At 45.5% G+C, this 23,643-nt stretch overlaps 1 protein-coding gene across 1 annotated transcript in view; it reads right to left on the reverse strand.

Annotated features, from left to right (window-relative positions):
* PRDM5 (PR/SET domain 5) overlaps positions 1–23,643 on the reverse strand; it is a 462,601-nt gene that overhangs the window by 183,672 nt on the left and 255,286 nt on the right. The window lies entirely within an intron of this gene.

Raw genomic sequence — 23,643 nt, forward strand, 5'->3', positions numbered from 1 at the left:
CCGAGACACAGGAATGGCTTCGGGACAGGCAGCCAACGACTCTTGAGGAAGCCGCTCGTCTGGCCGATGAACACCATGATGCCAGGAGGCCGCAGTTGTCCGGATCAAAGGTGGTCACTAGGGGCCCGCCCATGGACTTAGAGGGCCCCAAACCACTGAAGATTGTAAGGGGACCAGCTAGAAACCCGGCCTACCACAGTCCCCCTGGGGCACGATGCCACACCTGTCGTCAGCTGGGCCACCTGCAAAGACAATGCCCCAACCAGACTCAGCATACCCTGTGGGCAAAGGCGGGAACAGCTACCTTCAGCCGGGCTGCTGTACACTGCTACCACGGCGAAGCTGACCCGGCATTGGGGGCTACGATTAACCAAGGGGTGGAAGAGATGGAGGAAGTGCTGCATGAAGTAGACCCAGTGCAGGCAGCCTGGGCAGATAATCGACAACAGCATCGACAGGTCGTGTGGGTTAATGGGAAACGTATGCAGGGACTAAAAGATTCCGGGGCAACTTTGACCCTTGTGAAGCCTCATCTCGTCCGGGATCAAGAGAAGACGAACCAGACAGTGGCAGTCCATGTAACAGGGGGAGCTATACATCGACTACTCACTGCCAGGATTCACCTGAACTGGGGAGTCGGGGATGGCCTTGTTGAGGTCGGCTTGATGGAGGATTTGCCTGCAGACGTCTTGCTGGGAAATGACTTGGGGGCCATGTTGTCTGCATTCTCGGTGGCCCCTCTGGCTGAGACCTATCCTGTGACCACCCGGAGACAAGCTCGAGCTGCGGAGGCGGAATCACACTCAGAGGAGGCCCAGGTAAGACATCCCAGCCCTGCACGCATTCCCATAGCCAGACACATTTCTTGGGCCACCCCAGAGGAATTTAAGAGGGAGTTACTTGAGGATCCTTCGTTAGAGGGATATCATGGGAAGGCACAGGAGGGGAGAGGAGTACTGGAAGGGGAACAGTTTGTATGGAAGCAGGGATTCCTCTACCGGATCACAGAGCAGCACCGCACAGGGACGAGCCCCACTATAAAACAACAGCTGGTAGTTCCCAAGAAGTATAGGCAGGAGTTACTGCGCATCTCTCATGATATACCCTTGGCCGGGCACTTCGGCGTCAGTCGCACCAGGCATCGTCTGACACAAAACTTCTTTTGGCCGGGGGTAACCTATGATGTTCGTCAGTACTGCCAGACCTGTGACAGTTGTCAGTGCATTGGCAAGAGGGGGGATCGATGCAAGGCCAAATTACGCCCCCTCCCCATTGTGGAGGAACCATTTAGCCGAGTAGCGGTCGATCTGATAGGGCCGTTAGCCAAACCCAGTCCGTCCGGGAAAAAGTTTATATTGACAGTGGTAGATTATGCCACACGGTATCCAGAGGCGGTTGCGTTACCTAACATACTGGCAGAGACGGTGGTGGCCGCCCTGCTCCAGGTTTTTTCACGGGTTGGATTTCCCTGGGAGATTATCTCAGACCAGGGTTCCCAGTTTACAGCAGAGGTGACCATCCAACTGTGGAAGCGTAAAGTCCATTAGAAGTGCCCCGTACTACCCGCAAACCAATGGGTTGTGTGAACGCTTTAACGGTACATTAAAACAGCTCATTGGGACTTTTACCAGGACCTACAGGGACTGGGAGAAATTCTTGCCACACCTCCTGTTTGCCTATCGGGAGGTGCCCCAAGAATCCACGGGGTTCTCCCCATTCGAGCTGGTATACGGGAGACGGGTAAGGGGACCCCTAGACTGCTGGAGAGTGCTGGAACACTGGGAAGGGGAGGGCCTCATAGAAGGGATATCTATTGTACCCTAATTGCTGGAATTCCGGGACCGCCTACAGGAGCTGACCCAGGTTGTACGTGAGAACCTGCAGGTGACACAGCGGCGCCAGCGCATATGGTATGATCGGAGGGCCAGAGAGCGCACTTTGGAAATAGGACAGAAGGTCCTGGTGTTAGAGCCCACTAAGCAGAATAAGTTTCAAGCTGCATGGCAGGGGCCATACAAGGTAGTGGGGAAAATAGCCGACACAACCTATAATGTCGCCGATTGTGATGACCCCAGGGTTATCCGCATGTTCCACGTGAATATGCTGAAGCCCTACCGGGAGCGCCCTGAAGAGGTGGTGGCAATCTGTACACCTGAAGCAGAGGATTTAGCCGGACTTCCCTTGCCGGATGTCTTAGGGGAAAGGACTCAGTCTAAAACATGGGACCAGGTACACTTGGGTGAAGACCTAGGCCCCTGGGAGAGACAGCAGGCAGAGGCGTTGTTGAGGCTGCGACAGAGGATGTTTTCAGAGAGACCGGGATACACTCGCCTGACACAACACAAGGTTGAGACCCAGGATCAGACCCCCCTGCGGCAAAACCCCTTCCGCGTCCCTGAGTCTGTACGAGAGGGGATGAGAGAAGAGATACAAGAGATGTTGCGTTTAGGGGTCATTGAAGAGTCAGATAGTCCCTGGGCATCCCCTGTAGTGTTAGTGCCCATGAAGGATTAGGACTACATGGTTTTGTGTAGACTATCGTAAGCTCAATGAGAAAACAGTGACGGATGCATACCCCATGCCGCGTGTGGATGAGTTGCTAGACTGGCTGGTGGGGGCAAAGTATTTGACCACCATCGATCTATGCAAAGGCTACTGGCAGATTCCCCTTAGTCCTGACGCTGTTCCCAAGTCGGCATTTGTCACTCCGTTTGGCTTATTCCAGTTTCGAGTTATGCCATTCGGGATGAAGAATGCCCCGGCGACCTTCCAAAGGCTGGCTGACCGGCTTCTGGATGGTCTCCAGGACTATGCTTGTGCCTACCTGGACGACATCGCCATCTACAGTGCGACATGGGAAGAGCATCTAAATCACCTAGAGACAGTATTGGACAGGATCCACCAGGCCGGAATCACCCTGAACCCAAACAAGTGTCACTTGGGCAAAGCAGAGGTTCAGTATTTAGGGCATTGGGTGGGAAGTGGGAAACAGCGACCAGAACCAGCCAAGATTGAGGCCATAGCCAAATGGCCCATCCCACGCACTTAAACCCAGGTCATGGTTTTTCTAGGGATAGCGGGGTATTACAGGAAATTCGTTCCCAATTACAGCAGTGTAGCCAAGCCCCTCAATGATTTGACCCGTAAGAACCAACCCCGCCAGGTAACCTGGACCTCAGAGTGTGATGAAGTCTTCCGCCAACTAAAGGACGCCCTCACCAATACCCCTGTATTGGCCGCACCCGATCCAACTAAACGTTTCCTTGTTCACACAGTTGTTATGTTTGGATTGGGGCAGTACTGAGCCAAGTCGGGCCGGACGGCTAAGAACACCTAGTAGCTTACCTGAGTCGGAAACTACTGCCCCATGAAGTAAGCTATGCGGCCATCGAGAAGGAGTGCCTGGCGGTAGTATGGGCACTCAAGAAGTTGCAACCATATTTGTATGGATGACAGTTTTCCCTCCTAACGGACCATAATCCCCTAGTCTGGCTTAATCGGGTCTCCGGAGACAACGCCAGATTGCTGCGGTGGAGTTTAGCCCTACAACCTCTGGACTTCACCATCCAACACAGACCCGGCAAACAAAATGGTAATGCCGATGGACTAAGTCGACAAACGGAACTTGCACCAACCCCATAAACTTCGGTCATCCCCAAACCAATCCGTTGAGGATCAGACTGTGTATGCCGATCGCGTCGCTGAAAAGGGGAGCCGTGTTACGTGTTACAGAACCACTCAGCACCCAGAATATGTTGTGCAGTTATATGTATGTATAGTAGGTTCTATGTGATATGCATTTCCCTAATGCATCAGCCCACAGGCTGCGCCCCTGGGCAGAGGGGACACGATATTCTCCTTTTGTCCGCCCTCCCCCCACCTTTGTAATTCCCATAGTAAACATCGGCAGGCTCCGGCCACCTGCGGCTTTTGTAATGCATGTCTGGCCTGCCGCTTTTCTATTGGCCTGCCCTCTGTATCTGTGTGATATATTCTGTGTCCTGTGAGTAAAGTGTTGTCAGACTGGAAATACGTGGAGAAGCAGTGATCTTTTATATGCGCCCATGTAACCAAGGAATTCCAGCCAGCGTCATTCATTCAGACTCCAGCCAACGCAGAGCGGACCTCCGAAAACACGGGGTGGTACTGAAAGAGGTACTCCAGCTTGGTAGACCCCGTTACACTAGCCCATCTAGATGAGAATATGGTTCAGGGACAGTGGACCGAGGCCGAGGCAGAGGATTCCTCCAATATGAAGGAGCTAAAAGCAATATTTTATGCCATATCTAAATTTCTCCCACAGCTCCAAGGAACCCATACAAGGATTCACTCGGACAACACCACTTCAGTGGCATACCTAAACCGGCAAGGCGGCACGCGATCAGGTCTGCTAATGTCTATGGCAGAGGAGATTCTAAAAATGCCCAAAAGACACCTCCACTCCTTGTCTGCTCTCCATATCAAAGGGATAGACAATTCCAGAGCAGACTTCCTCAGTCAACACACCCTTCATCAGGGGTAAATGGGTGCTCGGTTGGCGCATCTTCGAGATGATAGTGGCCAAGTGGCACAGACCAGAGATAGACCTATTCGCCCAAAGGGCCAACAGACGCGTAGAATGGTCTGCTTCTCTATTCAGGGCAGACAATCCGGACGTGCTCGATGTTCTCCAAACATCCTGGACATTCCGACAAGCCTATGTCTTCCCTCCAATGATGCTGTTACCAACTGTCAGCAGGAAAATAAGGGAAGAAGGGGCAAGGGTCATCTTAATAGCCCCGTTTTGGCCCAAGAGGCTGTGGTTTTCATGGCTGAGAACCATGTCGATCTCTAACCCATGGATTCTCCCTCTAGATCGGGACCTACTCTCACAAGGACCCTGCTACCACACTCAGGTCAAAGGTCTACGCCTCACGGCATGGAATTTGAGAGGGAGTTATTAAGGCAAATAGGATTCTCGGATGACTTAATAGAGACCCTCCTACAAAGTAGGAAGGAGACTGCAACAAAAATCTATTCCAGAATATGGGAAAAAATTTTAGCCTTCCATTCAGCGGCGCCCTCCAGTGAGATACCTATCCCAGCCATTCTAGAATTCCTACAAAAGGGGCATGAGCTGAAACTTTCTGTAAACATTCTAAAAGTCCAGGTGTCGGCCCTAGGGGCTTTGTATAAGTGGGTAGCTCAATTTATTTCAGCTTGCCAACGAGCAAACCCGGTCCATATTCCTCAACTACCACTGTGGAACTGTCATGGGAAGCCTAGGTAACTTTAGGCTGAAACCCCGGGGCTTCTGCGGTGTCCCTCAGACTAGGGGAAACCCTGTCTGTCCCTCAACCCAGGGTTTACACTGAAGGTGTGCCTGCCTGGGCCTCCACCCTGTCCTTGTCAGGGATAACGGAAATGCACCACACCGCGTACACACAGGGGAACACAGTAATGTGCAAGGGCAACCAAATAATACAACACAGGGAGGCAAAATGGCAACAATGGAATATACTACACCAGCAACCGTATGCTCCTTAGACCACCACTCCAGACCGGTATCGCTTAGCACAAGGCAAGAGCTATAGTCGGCGACGCCCATAGTCACACAGGGCAATTTAAAGACAGAGGGCGTGGCTAAGCCCTCAGCCAGAATGACTTCCTGGTTAACCCATTCCAAGCCGGATCAGAAGAGCAACCAGCGCCGCTGAGAACCATGTGGTAGGATGGGGTATTACCGCTGTCTGCCGGACACCCTGGTGCGAACAGTGTCCGACATGACAGTACCCCGCCTTCTACGAGGGACCCCAGGAACCTCACAATGTCGAGGACCCGGCTTGTCCGGATGGCGGCGATGAAACACTGTAATCAGTCGGTCCGCATGTATGTCCGAGGCCTGCACCCAAGTCCTCTCCTCAGGACCATAGCCACGCCAGTGGACCAGGTACTGTAGAGTGCGACGCACTACCTGAGAGTCAACCACCTTGGACACCCCAAACTCCAACGTGCCATCCACCAAGACGGGAGGTGGTGGCACGGGAGAAATATCAACAGCACCCATGACTTTCTTAAGTAACGCCTTGTGAAACACATTATGTATCTTGTATACGGCAGGTAACTCTAAACAAAATGCCACAGGGTTGATAATTGCGGAGATCCTAAATGGACCAAAGAACCTGGGCCCCAACTTAAGCGATGGTATTTTGAGCTTGATGTTCCTTGTAGACAACCACACCCAATCACCCACACACAGGTCCGGACCAGGCACACGTCTACCGTCAGCCACACGTTTATACCTAGAACCTACATTCAGCAAGCGCTGCTTTACTCTCCTCCAAACGGATGACAATTGTGCTCCCAACTGGTCCTCCTCAGGGACACCCACAGAGCTCCCTTGGCGCAAGGTACAGAATTGGGGATGTTGACCATAAACACAAAAGAAAGGAGATTATCCAGACGATTCCTGATGATTGTTTATCGCGAATTCAGCCAGAGGAAGAAACGCCGACCACTCTTCCTGATTGTCAGACACAAAACAGCGTAAGTATTGTTCCAGGTTTTGGTTCATACGCTCAGTCTGCCCATTCGACTGAGGATGGAAAGCCGATGAATGAGACAATTTAATCCCTAGGCGTGAACAAAAAGCTCTCCAAAATTTTGCCACAAATTGTGTACCTCTATCAGATACAATATCAGACGGGACACCATGAAGTCTGACCACCTCGCGAATAAATACCTTAGCAAGGGTCTTCGCAATGGGCAAAGATGGCAAAGCAACGAAATGCGACATTTTAGAGAACCGATCAACTATTACCAGAATGACCGTGTTCCCAGCCGAGGAGGGCAAATCCGTAATGAAATCCATGGAAATCTCAGTCCATGGCTTACTGGGCACACAGAGAGGATGCAATGTGCCAGCAGGACGGGAGCGTGGTGTCTTGGCCCGTGCACACATGGTACAGGCTGACACACATGAGGCCACGTCCTGCCGGATTTTGGGCCACCAAAAACGACGTGATACAAGTTCCAGAGTGCCCTTAACTCCTGGGTGACCCGCCAGGACAGTATCGTGATGTTCCCCTAACACTTTTAAGCGTAGGTGTAGTGGCACAAACGATTTATTAGGAGGCAGATCCGGCGGTACCTCCTCCTGAGCATCAGCAATCTCTGCCTCAACCTCTGTCGTGAGAGCCGAGACCACAACTCCCTTTTGGAGGTTAGACACCGGATCCTCACGTGGCTCTCCACCCGGAAAACATCTGGACAAGGCGTCCGCCTTAGTATTCTTAGAACCTGGTCGGTATGTCACAAAAAAATTGAACCGGGTGAAGAATAACGCCCAGCGAGCCTGTCTGAGGGACAGGCGTTTAGCAGACTCTAAATAAAGCAGATTCTTATGGTCTGTTATGACAGTAATCTGATGGACAGCCCCCTCCAAGAAGTGTCGCCATTCCTCAAATGCCAACTTGATGGCCAACAATTCCCTGTTACCAATATCGTAATTACGCTCGGCCAGCGACAGTTTCTTGGAGAAGTAGGCACACGGATGCAATTCACCCAAAGATGGACCCTGAGACAGTACCGCCCCCACTCCAACCTCAGATGCATCCACCTCCACAGTAAAAGGTAGGGAGACATCAGGCTGAACCAGGATGGGAGCTGAAGCAAAACTGTTTTTGAGGAATTCAAACGCGCGCACAGCAGCCTCAGACCAGTCAGAAAAATTGGTACCTTTTTTAGTCATGTCGGTGAGCGGCTTAGCAATCAGAAAAATTCTTAATAAATTTCCTATAATAGTTTGAAAAGCCCAGAAATCGCTGAAGCGCCTTGAGATTATCAGTCCGATCCCACTGCAGCACCGCTTGCACCTTAGCGGTGTCCATTTTAATCCCTGAGGCGGAAATTACATAACCCAAAAAAGGTAATTCTGGGACGACAAATACACATTTCTCAAGCTTGGCATAGAGCTTGTTTTCCCTGAGCAACTGCAACACCTGCCTAACATGCTCTATGTGTGCATCACGGTCGCGTGAGTAGATAAGAATGTCATCAAGGTATATAATAACAAATTTCCCCAAGAGATGAGAAAAGACATCATTTATGAAATGTTGAAATACTGCTGGCGCGCTCGTCAACCCAAATGGCATCACTAAATTCTCAAAATGACCCTCAGGGGTATTAAATGCCGTCTTCCATTCATCCCCTTGACAGACTCTTATGAGATTGTACGCCCCCTGAGGTCATGCTTGGAAAACCATTTGGCACATTACACCTGGTTGAACAAATCGTGTATCAGTGGCATCGGGTAGGGGTCACGAATCGTAATCTGGTTGAGTTCCCTGAAATCCAGACACGGGCGTAATCCGCCATCTTTCTTCTTGACAAAGAAGAACCCCGCCGCCAATGGAGATGATGAAGGCCTGATGTGCCCTTTCCTTAGGGTACCGTTACACCTAGCGATGGACCAGCGATCCCGACCAGCGATATGACCAGGTCAGGATCGCTGGTGCATCGCTAGGTGGTCGCTAGTGAGCGGGGATCGCTACTTACCTGTCAGACCCGGCGATCCTGCGTCCTCCCGCCCAGCTCCACGCGTCGCTCGGCGTCACAGCAGGAAGCGCCTCAGGAAGTGGCCGACGAGGAATGGTCCAGCAGCTTCTCGCACGATCAGCGATAACCAGCGGGGGGAGCCGGTCAGAGGTAAGTATCACATGCAGCGATATCGCTAGAAATATCGCTGCAACGTCACAAAATCGGTGACTTTACAGCGATATTGCTAGCGATATCGCAGTGTGTAACGGGGGCTTTAGACTTTCTGCAATGTATTCTTTGAGAGCTTGCCTCTCAGGACCTGAGATATTAAACATCCTGGCTTTAGGTAACTTGGCCCCCGGTTTTAACCTAATAGCACAGTCATAGGGTCGGTGTGGTGGCAGCTCTGAACAACCTCTTTCAGAAAAGACATCAGCAAAGTCCAGCAGTGGCTCCGGGATGCTGGGAGTCACAGCGGAGATACATGTGGCCAGACAACTCTCCTGGCAGTATCTGCTCCACTGAATTATGTCCTGGGTTTTCCAATCAATCACCGGATTGTGCATAGACAACCATGGAAACCCCAGAACTATCTGAGCAGGTAAATTACTGAGCACCTTACATGTTACCCGCTCAGAGTGTAGGACGCCAATGTGGAGTTTTACATCAGCCACAAACTCTTTAATCTCCCCTTGTGAGAGAGGGGAGGCATTGATGGTAACCACCCGGATAGGATTAGGCAGCTTCTCCACCTTAAATCCCGCATTACGCGCAAACTTTTCATCAATGAGATTAGCGGCTGAACCACTATCTACAAATACAGTAATCGACAGCTCTTGGCCCCCGATAACTACCTTGGCAAGGAGTATACACTGGGAGACCACCACGGAGGATATGCAAAGGCTCAGATTAGACTCCTCCAAACCCTCTGAGCCTAGCAGTTTTCCGCCGGCATGTCTTTCTTAGGTACCAGGGGGCAAGCATTAATAAAATGTCCTTTTTTGCCACAAAAAAACAGACCCCTTGCTTTCTGGGCAAGGGGCATTTATGCTTGTTATTATGTGTATGTGATATACCAGCGATCTGCATAGGTTCCACGGATTCACCTGAGGCGACCTCACCAGAGACTGCCCCTCCCCCCACAGGCAATGTCTCCTGCGACCTCTGATGAAAACGGCGATCAATGCGTACTACAAGCACCATAGCAGCCTCCAGAGAAGCGGGAGTCTCATACATTAGCAGAGCTTGTTTTACCCTTTCAGAAACCCCATGCAAAAATTGACTCCTTAGTGCAGGGTCATTCCATTGCGTGTCCACAGCCCAGCGACAAAATTCCGTACAATAATCCTCCGCCAGTCGCTCACCCTGGAGTAGAGAGCGCATTTTAGACTCTGCTTACGCCAGTCTGTCAGGATCGTCATAAATTAAACCCAGAGCAGAAAAAAAAAAGTCTACGGACTCAAATGCAGGTGAATCAGAAGGTAGTGAAAACGCCCATGCTTGTGGGTCACCACTCAGCAAGGAAATTACCAAGCCCACACGCTGAGCCTCATTACCTGAGGAGTGAGGATGCATTCGAAAATACAAATTGCAGGATTCACGAAATACAACGAACTTACAGCGATCACCAGAAAATCGTTCAGGGAGAGGTAACTTAGGTTCAGCTGCCCTGACTGCTGCCTCAGTTTGCACAGCAGGAACTGAGAGGCCTTGTTGCTGGACCGCCCCCCTCAGTTCAGTGACCTGTATGGACAGAGCCTCCAGCTGCTTAGTTATGGAGACTATAGGATCCATGGTAAATAATTCCTATTTTTTTTTTCTCTTTTTGGGCCGACTATAATGTCATGGGAAGCCTAGGTAACTTTAGGCTGAAACCCCGGGGCCCCTGCGGTGTCCCTCAGACTAGGGGAGCCCCTGCGGTGTCCCTCAGACTAGGGGAAACCCTGTCTGTCCCTCAACCCAGGGTTTACACTGAAGGTGTGCCTGCCTGGGCCTCCACCCTGTCCTTGTCTCCTGTCCAGCCCTAAGCTGAACCCACCACCCTCCACCCAGTGAGGAGACCAAACACCAGACCCCACAAATAAGTATGGACAGGGATAACGGAAATGCACCACACCGCGTACACACAGGGGAATACAGTAATGTGCAAGGGCAACCAAATAATACAACACAGGGAGGCAAAATGGCAACAATGGAATATACTACACCAGCAACTGTATGCTCCTTAGACCACCACTCCAGACTGGTATCGCTTAGCACAAGGCAAGAGCTATAGTCGGCGACGCCCATAGTCACACAGGGCAATTTAAAGACAGAGGGCGTGGCTAAGCCCTCAGCCAGAATGACCTCCTGGTTAACCCAATCCAAGCCGGATCAGAAGAGCAACCAGCGCCGCTGAGAACCATGTGGTAGGATGGGGTATTACCGCTGTCTGCCGGACACCCTGGTGCGAACAGTGTCCGACATGACAGGGACCTTAGCTTAGTCTTAGATGCCTTCACACAAGCCCCATTCGAGCCCATACACTCGGCACCAATAAAATGCGTGTTATTAAAAACTGCCCTATTAGTAGCTCTGGTATCAGCAAGGAGAGTAAGTGATCTTGAGGCCCTGTTAATAGATCCCTCCTTCTTATCAATATTTCAGGCTAAGTTAGTGTTAAAAACGGACCCGGTTTATCTTCATAAAAGGGCTAATAAATTTCATAGATCTCAAGAAATCTATCTTCCATCCTTCTATGATAGCCCAGCGACACCACAGGAAGAAAAATATCACACCTTAGATGTGAAGAGAGCAGTCTTAGCCTATTTAGATAGGACCAGGCCCTGGAGGCAGAGCAGGGCTCTTTTTGTGCCCTTCCAGGGTAACAAGGAGGGGGCGAGAATTACGAAAAACACGCTGTCCCGGTGGATCAGGGACGCAATTACGTTGGCATATTCGGTAAAAGGAGAAGACCCGCCACTGGGCGTAAAGGCACATTCCGCATGAGCCATATCTTCCTCCTGGGCCGAGGGGGCAAATGTTCCGATTGAGCTAATAAGTAAGGCCGCAACCTGGTCTTCTCCTTCTACCTTCTATAGTCACTATTGGCTAAATTTATCGCCCTCCGAGGACTTAGCCTTTGGTAGATCCGTACTTGATACGGTGGGCCCTCCCAGGTGATTGTTTCTGGAAATCTCTCAGTGGGTTCTGTCGTGGTGACGAGAAAAAAACGGATTACTTACCGGTAATACTCTTTTATAGAGCCACGACAGCAACCACTCACTTCCCCTCCCTTAATATATGTACACGTGGTCCACTCTGGTGGGTGAAGAGTAGAAACTCTATATAAATATACAGTGGGGCAAAAAAGTATTTAGTCAGTCAGCAATAGTGCAAGTTCCACCACTTAAAAAGATGAGAGGCGTCTGTAATTTACATCATAGGTAGACCTCAACTATGGGAGACAAACTGAGAAAAAAAAATCCAGAAAATCACATTGTCTGTTTTTTTTTCATTTTATTTGCATATTATGGTGGAAAATAAGTATTTGGTCAGAAACAAGCAATCAAGATTTCTGGCTCTCACAGACCTGTAACTTCTTCTTTAAGAGTCTCCTCTTTCCTCCACTCATTACCTGTAGTAATGGCACCTGTTTAAACTTGTTATCAGTATAAAAAGACACCTGTGCACACCCTCAAACAGTCTGACTCCAAACTCCACTATGGTGAAGACCAAAGAGCTGTCAAAGGACACCAGAAACAAAATTGTAGCCCTGCACCAGGCTGGGAAGACTGAATCTGCAATAACCAACCAGCTTGGAGTGAAGAAATCAACTGTGGGAGCAATAATTAGAAAATGGAAGACATACAAGACCACTGATAATCTCCCTCGATCTGGTGCTCCACGCAAAATCCCACCCCGTGGGGTCAGAATGATCACAAGAACGGTGAGCAAAAATCCCAGAACCACGCAGGGGGGACCTAGTGAATGAACTGCAGAGAGCTGGGACCAATGTAACAAGGCCTACCATAAGTAACACACTACGCCACCATGGACTCAGATCCTGCAGTGCCAGACGTGTCCCACTGCTTAAGCCTGTACATGTCCGGGCCCGTCTGAAGTTTGCTAGAGAGCATTTGGATGATCCAGAGGAGTTTTGGGAGAATGTCCTATGGTCTGATGAAACCAAACTGGAACTGTTTGGTAGAAACACAACTTGTCGTGTTTGGAGGAAAAAGAATACTGAGTTGCATCCATCAAACACCATACCTACTGTAAAGCATGGTGGTGGAAACATCATGCTTTGGGGCTGTTTCTCTGCAAAGGGGCCAGGACGACTGATCCGGGTACATGAAAGAATGAATGGGGCCATGTATCGTGAGATTTTGAGTGCAAACCTCCTTCCATCAGCAAGGGCATTGAAGATGAAACGTGGCTGGGTCTTTCAACATGACAATGATCCAAAGCACACCGCCAGGGCAACGAAGGAGTGGCTTCGTAAGAAGCATTTCAAGGTCCTGGAGTGGCCTAGCCAGTCTCCAGATCTCAACCCTATAGAAAACCTTTGGAGGGAGTTGAAAGTCCGTGTTGCCAAGCGAAAAGCCAAAAACATCACTGCTCTAGAGGAGATCTGCATGGAGGAATGGGCCAACATACCAACAACAGTGTGTGGCAACCTTGTGAAGACTTACAGAAAACGTTTGACCTCTGTCATTGCCAACAAAGGATATATCACAAAGTATTGAGATGAAATTTTGTTTCTGACCAAATACTTATTTTCCACCATAATATGCAAATAAAATGAAAAAAAACAGACAATGTGATTTTCTGGATTTTTTTTTCTCAGTTTGTCTCCCATAGTTGAGGTCTACCTATGATGTAAATTACAGACGCCTCTCATCTTTTTAAGTGGTGGAACTTGCACTATTGCTGACTGACTAAATACTTTTTTTCCCCACTGTATGAAATGTATATAGCGAAAGTTATAAGTATGTTTATACTAAAATTGCTTACTGAACAAATTAACAAACATATGTGGCGGTTCCTCTTGTTCTCTGTAATCCAACTGAGGGAGCGAGGGGGACCGCCCTTTTTATCTCTCTGTAGGTTTCCTGTTCCTAGGGGGGGATCCCCTCTCTCAGTGGGTGCTGTCGTGGCTCTATAAAAGAGTATTACCGGTAACTAATCCGTTTTTTTGACTCCATGGGTATTTTCCAGAAACAAGAAGCAATGAATGTTGCCAAGTGAAAATTGCAAACTGCCATTGTAGTGACCAGTACACTGTAGAGACCAGTATGTTGCAGTCACCAGTACATTATGCCCAGCCTGTGCTTCTGGGCGCATGCACCCGTAAGTTAGGTGGACTCTCTTCGCTTCCAAAATGCCAAACATATGGATGTTATATGTGCTTTAGGTATACTGTGGGGCTCAGAAGGGAGGGGGCATTTGGATTTGGGAGCACAGAATTTGCTGAATTTCTTTTGGAGGGTTATGGAGCCATTTTGCTTTTAGAGTAATGTGGAAGGCCCTATATTTCCACTAACAGATGACAGATCTGAGTGGGGGCTTGCTTTTTTGTGGACTGAGTTGAAGCTTTTATTGGGAACATTTTACATAATGTTTGGGATCACATTTATCTGGCACTCTATGCTGAGCACTTACTTTGGAGTGTCCATCTAAATCTCTGAGTGACGTGATTCACATGAAACCCCCAAGGGATCCATTTGCTATAATGAGGCAGGAGAGTTACTCTTGACTCCATCTGGCCTCTGTTCAGCGGTGTCCTTCTTTTCAGAAGTGCACAAAACTCTGACCAACAGAACTTTTATGCAATCCTAAAAATATGGACACCACCGAATCACAGGTCAGACAGCGTCCACAGTGTCTCTATCTGCCTCATTATAGGGAATCTTCTACCAGAGGTTGTTTGAATCACATATTTCAGAGATTTACACAGAAACCCCGGTGTAAGCGCTCATCGCCGTGCGCAGGATAAATTATTGCTGAGCCTTACTTCGATCTTAGGGTGGCAGAATGAAAAATTAACATTAGGTGAAGAATTGGTTTTATTTATTTTTTACACTGTTCCTCGTGCGGTATAAGTGATTAGGTAGGCAACTTTATTCTTCGGGTCGGTACGATTACAGCGATACCAGATTTATATCGGGATTTTATGTTTGGCTGCTGTCACACACTAAAAGACACTTCTTGCAAAAAAATAGTTTTTGCATCACCATATTTTGAGAGCTATAATTTTTCAATATTTTGGTCCACAGTGTCAAGTGAGGGCTTGTTCTTTGCGGGACAAGTTGACGTTTTTATTAATACCATATTCGGTCACATGACATTTTTTGATCACTTTCTATTCCGATTTTTGTGATGCAGAATGAATAAAAAACAGCAATTCAGGATTTTTGGGGGGGTTCAAGCTGTTACGTGTGTAGTAAAATTGATAAGGCAGTTTTATTCTTTGGGTCAGTATGATTACAGTGATACCTCATTTACATATTTTTTATGTTTTGGAGCTTTTACACAATAAAAACTATTTTATAGAAAAAATAATTATTTTTGCATCGCTTTATTCTGAGTGCTATAACTTTTTTATTTTTATGCTGCTGGAACTGTATTGCAGCTTGATTTTCGCGGATCAAGATGATGTTTTCAGTGGTACCATGTTTATTTATATCTGTCTTTTTGATCGCATTTTATTCCAATTTTTTTCATCAGTATCATGATAAAGCATTGATTTTTGCCTTGTTTTTTATTTATTATTTATGGTGTTCACTAAAGGGGTTAACTAGTGGGACAGTTTTATAGGTCGGGTCATTGTGGATGTGGAGATACCAAATATCTGTACATTTATTGTCTTTTTCATACAAATATTTAATTATGGATACAACACGTTTTGATTTTTTTATTATTATTATTTTAATATTTTTACAACTATTTAAAAAAAATAACTTTTTTTAACTTTTTTACTTTGTCCCACTATTGGATTATAATTTTTTGCAGGCTGATCACTTCTACAGCATGGGGATGCAGCAGCATCCCCATGCTGTACAAACTATCAGCTCTGAACTGACAGGCAAAGTTACTGATCATGAACTGCGCATGATCTGCAGGTTTCCTAGTTCTGGTGACCGGGATATTGTTATGACAACATCTGGTCACCGTGGCAATGATCGGGACCCCTCGTCACACCAAGGGATCTCTGATTCAAAGGCAGAGTGGCTGTTAGCCACCTGCAGCTCCCAGAATGCTGTGAATATGTTCGATTGCAGCATTTCAGGGGTTAAAGTGCCAGGAGCGGACTGTGACACTTAGTGCCATGTGTCAGCTGTCAGAATCCACTGACATCCAGTGGAAATCACCCCCACACCACCGGTGTGCGTGAACGATCGCGCGGATTAAATAATCTGTTCCTGGTCAATTGGCCCAGGTCACATGGATGGATTATTATGTCCATTGTCAGAAAGGGGTTAAAGAGCCATAATATATTTACTTTTTCATTGAATGAGGGCTTGTTTTTTACAAAACAAATTATAGTTTTGAAAAGCACTTTAATTTCACAATGGACTGTGGAGAAAAAAAATCTGTTTTTGGTGAAGTTTTTGAGATTCATATTTATAGCATTTATTGTGCCATAAACATGGCATGGAAACATCAGTTTTCAGGTGAACAATACCAAATGTATAGTTTTTTTACTATATTAGTGAATTTAAAAAATTCTGACCTTGGAAAATAGCGACACAAACCAAATTTTTATTTTTTTGAGACCCATAATCAGGGCCATATTTGACAATCATGGTGCCAAAGTCAATTTAAATGGTCCCACCCCTATTAGTAAGTCACAGTTAAAGTGCTCATACTCCTTAAATAGTTGGTTGGGGATCCTTTGCCATTCTTCCTTGCAGATCCTCTCAAGTTCCCTCAGGCTGGATGGTGAATGTTGGTGGACAGCCATTTTCAGGTCTCTCCAGAGATGCTCAATTGGGTTTAGGTAAGGGCTCTTGCTGGGCCAGTCAAGAATAGTCATCTAGTTGTTCTGAAGCCACTCCTTTGTTATTTTAGCTGTGTGCTTAGGGTCATTGTCTTGTTGGAAGGGGAACCTTCTGCCAAGTCTGAGGTACAGAGCACTCTGATAGACGTTTTCATCCAAGATATCTCTGTACATGGTCTATTCATGTTTCCTTCAATTGTAGCCAGTCGTCCTGTCCCTGCAGCTGAAAAACACCCCAATAGCATGATGCTGCTACCACCATGTTTCACTGTTGGGATTGTATTGGGCAGGTGATGAGCAGTGCCTGATTTTCTCCACACATACTGCTTAGAATTATCACCAAAAAGTTCTATCTTCATCTCATCAGACCAAATAATCTTATTTCTCATAGTCTGGAAATCCTTCATGTGTTTTTTCAGCAAACTCTATGCAGGCTTTCATATGTCTGGCACTGAGGAGAGGCTTCCATCAGGCAACTCTGCCATAAATGCCTAACTGGTGAAGGGCTGCAGTTATAGTTGACTTTGTGGAACTTTCTCCCATCTACCTACTGCATCTCTGAAGCTCACCCACAGTGGTCTTGAGGTTCTTGTTTACCTCTCTCAGCAAGGGTCTTCTCCCACGATTGCTCAGTTGGGCTGGATGGCACAGTCTAGGGAGACTTCTGGTGATCCCAAACTTCTTCCATTTAAGGATTATGGAGACCATTGTGCACGTAAGAACCTTGAGTACTGCAGAAATTCTTTTGTAACCTTGGCCAGATCTGTGCCTTGCCACAATTCTGTCTCTGAGCTCCTTGGCCAGCTCCTTTGACCTCATGATTCTCATTTGGTCTGACATGCACTGTAAGCTGTGAGGTCTTACATAGACAAGTGTGTGCCTTTACAAATCAAGTCCTATCAGTATAATTAAACACAGCTGGACTCCAAAGAAGGAGTAGAACCATCTCAAAGAGGATTACAAGGAAATGGACAGCATGTGACTTAAATATGAGTGTCTGAGCAAAGGGTCTGCAGAAAAGGATTTCCAGTTTGTCAAGGAGCGCTTCCGGCTGTTTCATTAATTACTCCGAATATTTCAAGGAATATCCAGTTTATTATTAGACATAAAAACACAACGTGTTTCTGCTATACATAAAATTAGCCTTCATCAGGTAAAATCATATATATCTTTAAAAGACACATTTATATAGGGGAAAAAAAGTTCCACCCTTCAATCAATTATCATCGATTAAAAACACATGCACATCCCTCCAAACTGTTGGGAGGCTAGCTTTAGGTGGAATCTATATTACTTGGAATCTAATAAAAAACCTAATTTTCTATGTGTTTTTTTTTAATCAGGTAAAATTGTTCTTATAATTCCCATTTCTTTAAGAAGATTGCAAAATCCCCATGCTCAAACAGGGAAATGATTATAAAAGATAAATAAAAGAAATATTTTTTGATGTATATATATATATATATACAATATATATATATATATATATATATATATATATATATATATATATATATATATATATACTTATTCCATGTTTAAAATTAATAAAGTTATTTATCTTATAGCATCAATATTAAAGATTTTGTATATACAGTGGGGAAAAAAAGTATTTAGTCAGTCAGCAATAGTGCAAGTTCCACCACTTAAAAAGATGAGAGGCGTCTGTAATTTACATCATAGGTAGACCTCAACTATGGGAGACAAACTGAGAAAAAAAAATCCAGAAAATCACATTGTCTGTTTTTTTTCATTTTATTTGCATATTATGGTGGAAAATAAGTATTTGGTCAGAAACAAAATTTCATCTCAATACTTTGTGATATATCCTTTGTTGGCAATGACAGAGGTCAAACGTTTTCTGTAAGTCTTCACAAGGTTGCCACACACTGTTGTTGGTATGTTGGCCCATTCCTCCATGCAGATCTCCTCTAGAGCAGTGATGTTTTTGGCTTTTCGCTTGGCAACACGGACTTTCAACTCCCTCCAAAGGTTTTCTATAGGGTTGAGATCTGGAGACTGGCTAGGCCACTCCAGGACCTTGAAATGCTTCTTACGAAGCCACTCCTTCGTTGCCCTGGCGGTGTGCTTTGGATCATTGTCATGTTGAAAGACCCAGCCACGTTTCATCTTCAATGCCCTTGCTGATGGAAGGAGGTTTGCACTCAAAATCTCACGATACATGGCCCCATTCATTCTTACATGTACCCGGATCAGTCGTCCTGGCCCCTTTGCAGAGAAACAGCCCCAAAGCATGATGTTTCCACCACCATGCTTTACAGTAGGTATGGTGTTTGATGGATGCAACTCAGTATTCTTTTTCCTCCAAACACGACAAGTTGTGTTTCTACCAAACAGTTCCAGTTTGGTTTCATCAGACCATAGGACATTCTCCCAAAACTCCTCTGGATCATCCAAATGCTCTCTAGCAAACTTCAGACGGGCCCGGACATGTACAGGCTTAAGCAGTGGGACACGTCTGGCACTGCAGGATCTGAGTCCATGGTGGCGTAGTGTGTTACTTATGGTAGGCCTTGTTACATTGGTCCCAGCTCTCTGCAGTTCATTCACTAGGTCCCCCCTGCATGGTTCTGGGATTTTTGCTCACCGTTCTTGTGATCATTCTGACCCCACGGGGTGGGATTTTGCGTGGAGCACCAGATCGAGGGAGATTATCAGTGGTCTTGTATGTCTTCCATTTTCTAATTATTGCTCCCACAGTTGATTTCTTCACTCCAAGCTGGTTGGTTATTGCAGATTCAGTCTTCCCAGCCTGGTGCAGGGCTACAATTTTGTTTCTGGTGTCCTTTGACAGCTCTTTGGTCTTCACCATAGTGGAGTTTGGAGTCAGACTGTTTGAGGGTGTGCACAGGTGTCTTTTTATACTGATAACAAGTTTAAACAGGTGCCATTACTACAGGTAATGAGTGGAGGAAAGAGGAGACTCTTAAAGAAGAAGTTACAGGTCTGTGAGAGCCAGAAATCTTGATTGCTTGTTTCTGACCAAATACTTATTTTCCACCATAATATGCAAATAAAATGAAAAAAAAACAGACAATGTGATTTTCTGGATTTTTTTTTCTCAGTTTGTCTCCCATAGTTGAGGTCTACCTATGATGTAAATTACAGACGCCTCTCATCTTTTTAAGTGGTGGAACTTGCACTTTTGCTGACTGACTAAATACTTTTTTGCCCCACTGTATCTCTGTTGAGACGAAACTATTTTTCCAACCCGTAAATAATTTCATTTTCTTAATTTCATCACTAGGGACCATCAGATCAACTAGTATCCATCGGGACTAGAACCCATGCACCCACACACTCACTCTACAGAGTCACCCACATGCACGGTCCCTGGGTGCTTAGTTTCTTTCAATGGGATATTTAGCCATTGATTTCTAGCCGGGGATATTTGTGTTCCACATAAATCATTATTATATACTAGAGGAAACATTTCATCAAATGTCATTTTTGATGAGATGGAGACGTAGGGATTGTGGATGCATGGGTTCTAGTCCTGACGGATACTAGTTGATCTGATGGTCCATAGTGATGAAATTATCTACAGGTTGGAAAAATAGTTTTGTCTCATCAGAGATATATACAAAATCTTTAATATTGATGCTATAAGATAAATAACTTTATTAATTTTAAACATGGAATAAGTATATATATATATATATATATATATATATATACTGTATATATACATCAAAAAATATTTCTTTTATTTATCTTTTATAATCATTTCCCTGTTTGAGCATGGGGATTTTGCAATCTTCTTAAAGAAATGGGAATTATAAGAACAATTTTGATGCTATAAGATAAATAACTGCGAATGTACCTTTATACCACCTTCTTATTTACTTGGTGAGTTCCGGTAGCCCTAACAGGGTCTGAATACTTTCTGTATTCACTTTATATTACTACAGAACGAGAACTACCACAGCACATGAACACATAGCCAGAACCACCATCAGAACATAAATTCACATGAGCACACCACTGAAAGTGTGGTTGGGGAAGCTAAATGTCCAGCTACTGAGTTTTCTTTCCCTGCTATGTGTTTGGAGACAAAGAAGTCTCCAGTCTGGAGCTCCAGTGGGAGCTGAAGTTTTTTGCATCCTGAGCTGGTGAATCTCGCAAGCATATAGACTGTGCTACAAGTTATCCTTTGTTTTACTGTTATGCCAAAAGGGATATGTAAATTTTGTTAAATCCTACACTGGTTTATGCAGTATTTAAATAAACCAGCATAAGAAACATTCCAGTGTCTATCACTTAGAGCAGCTGAGTATGTCGACCTACCATATGGCTAGAGATGATATCAATCAGCAGAGGATTGAGTTTAAATCAAATTGTCTGAAATTCAGGGTTTCATGCAAATTCGAACATTTTGAGATTTGATTCGTGGTTCATAAAAGAAAAACATTCAGGGTACAGCCTAATGTCATTTTGCATTGCCCCATTGGCCCCATGATGGCCTACAGCTATTACATTCAACAGTTTATCACAACTTGTACAGTGCTGGTCAGTACCTGATCCATCACATGCAGTGGGGAAAAAAGTATTTAGTCAGCCACCAATTGTGCAAGTTCTCCCACTTAAAAAGACGAGAGAGGCCTGTAATTGACATCATAGGTAGTCCACAACTATGAGAGTCAAAATGAGAAAACAAATCCAGAAAATCACCTTGTCTGATTTGGCAAGATTTATTTTGCAAATTATGGTGGAAAATAAGTATTTGGTCATTAACAAAAGTTCATCTCAATATTTTGTTATATATCCTTTATTGACAATGACAGAGGTCAAATGCTTTCTGTAAGTATTCACAAAGTTGGCACACACTGTTGGTGGTATGTTGGCCCATTCCTCCATGCAGATCTCTTCTAGAGCAGTGATGTTTTGGGTCTGCTGCTGGGTAACACGGACTTTCAAATTCCTCTAAAGGTTTTCTATGGGGCTGAGATCTGGAGACTGGCTAGGCCACTCCAGGACCTTCATATGTTTCTTACGAAGCCATTCCTTCATTGCCCTGGCGGTGTGCTTGCGATCATTATCATGCTGAAAGACCCATCCACGTTTTATCTTCAATGCCCTTGTAGATGGAAGGAGGTTTGCACTCAAAATCTCACGATACATGGCCCCATTCATTCTTTCATGTACAAGGATCAGACATCATGGTCCCTTTGCAGAGAAACATCCCCAAAGCATGATGCTGCCACCCCCATGCTTCACAGTAGGTATGATGCTCTTTGGGTGCACCTCAGTGTTCTGTTTCCTCCAAACACGACGAGTTTTGTTCCTACCAAACAGTACTACTTTGGTTTCATCAGACCATATGACATTCTCCCAATACTCTTCTGGATAATCCAAATGCTCTCTAGCAAACTTCAGACGGGCCCAGACATGTATTGGCTTAAGCAGGAGGACACGTCTGGCACTGCAGGATCTGAGTCCCTGGCGGTGTAGTGTGTTACTGATGGTAGTCTTTGTTACGTGGTCCCAGCTTTATGCAGGTCATTCACTAGGTCCCCCCGTGTGGTTCTGGGATTTTTGCTCACTGTTCTTGTGATCATTTTGACCCCACAGGGTGAGATCTTGCGTGGAGCTCCAGATCGAGGGAAATTATCAGTGGTCTTGTATGTCTTCCATTTTCTTATTATTGCTCCCACAGTTGATTTAATCACATCAAGCTGCTTGCCTATTGCAGATTCAGTCTTCCCAGCCAGCCTGGTGAAGGGCTACGATTTTGTTTCTGGTGTCCTTCGACAGCTCTTTGGTCTTCACCATAGTGGAGTTTGAAGTGTGACTGTTTACGGTTGTGGATAGGTGTCTTTTATACTGATAACAAGTTCAAATATGTGCCTTTACTACAGGTAATGAGTGGAGGACAGAGGAGCCTCTTAAAGAGGAAGTTACAGGTCTGTGAGAGCCAGAAATCTTGCATGTTTTTAGGTGACCAAATACTTATTTTCAACGATAATTTGTCAACTAAATCTTCCCAAATCAGACAAGGTGATTTTCTGGATATGTTTTCTCGTTTTGACTCTCATAGTTGTGGTCTACCTATGATGTCAATTTTAGGCCTCTCTCATCTTTTTAAGTGGGAAAACTTGCACAATTGGTGGCTGATTAAATACTTTTTCCCCACTGTATCAGTTGAACCCAGTGGAGCTTAGTTTGTACGGCAAAGTCGTCTCAATCGCTAGAATCACTGGGTAAGTCTCTCTTTCTTTATCTCTCTTAATTGTAGTGGGTAAGCTCTTAAGGTAAGCAATGTTCTCTCACTCGCTCTCTTCTGTAGAGTGTAAGCTCTTATGTTCAGCGGGGTCCTACCTCTCTCTCTTTCTTCTGTAGTGTAAAGTCAGCAAATTTGAATTTTAAAAGATCTGCTCATCTCTACTTGGGATTGCTTTATTGTAGTCCATGTGATCATTGAAGGAATGAACTCAAAGGTGAATCAAACATTTTACAGGAGAATGTAAGGGCATCAGTTCATGACCTTTAGCTGAAGAGAATTTGGGTACTGCAGTAAAACAATGAGTCAGAGCATACAAATAAATCAAGTAAAGAATAGTTGAAAAAGAATTGTCTTTTCTACTTGTCATGTCAAAGTCCTGGTTTCAACCCTATTGAAATGCTCTGCTCTGACCCATAGAAATTTGCACCAAAGGCTTCCTGGAAATAAGTAGCTCTAATAACACAACTTCAAGGAAAGTTAGTCTTTAATTTATTCTAAATGTTGTGCAAATTTTATTGGTTGCTACGTAAAATATTTGATGAAGATGGTTGCTGCTATGAGAAACCTACCCACTTGTTATTAAATATAGTGGTTGACTTACTTTTTATCCCTGCAGGCAATTCAAAGGTTTAATTTACTTTCTCTTGCAATTGTATATATGTTCACAATTTTATATGTTGATTAAGGTGAAATGTTTAGGGACAATTGTATTAAAATATGCTTTGTTCAAACAATGCAATTGAGACGACTCAATTTTCCCATGATCATGGGAACTACCTCACTCCCACAGAAACAAGTCATTCTATCCTAGTTTGGACCTCTAGATCCCATGAAGTTGCTCATGAGGAACTTAAGGACCCGTCACACTAAGCGAGATCGCTAGCGATTTCGCTTAAGGGTC

This window comes from Dendrobates tinctorius, unplaced genomic scaffold (assembly GCF_039654945.1).
Source record: "Dendrobates tinctorius isolate UK_male_01 unplaced genomic scaffold, ASM3965494v1 ptg000030l, whole genome shotgun sequence".
In the NCBI taxonomy this organism is placed as follows: domain Eukaryota; kingdom Metazoa; phylum Chordata; class Amphibia; order Anura; family Dendrobatidae; genus Dendrobates; species Dendrobates tinctorius.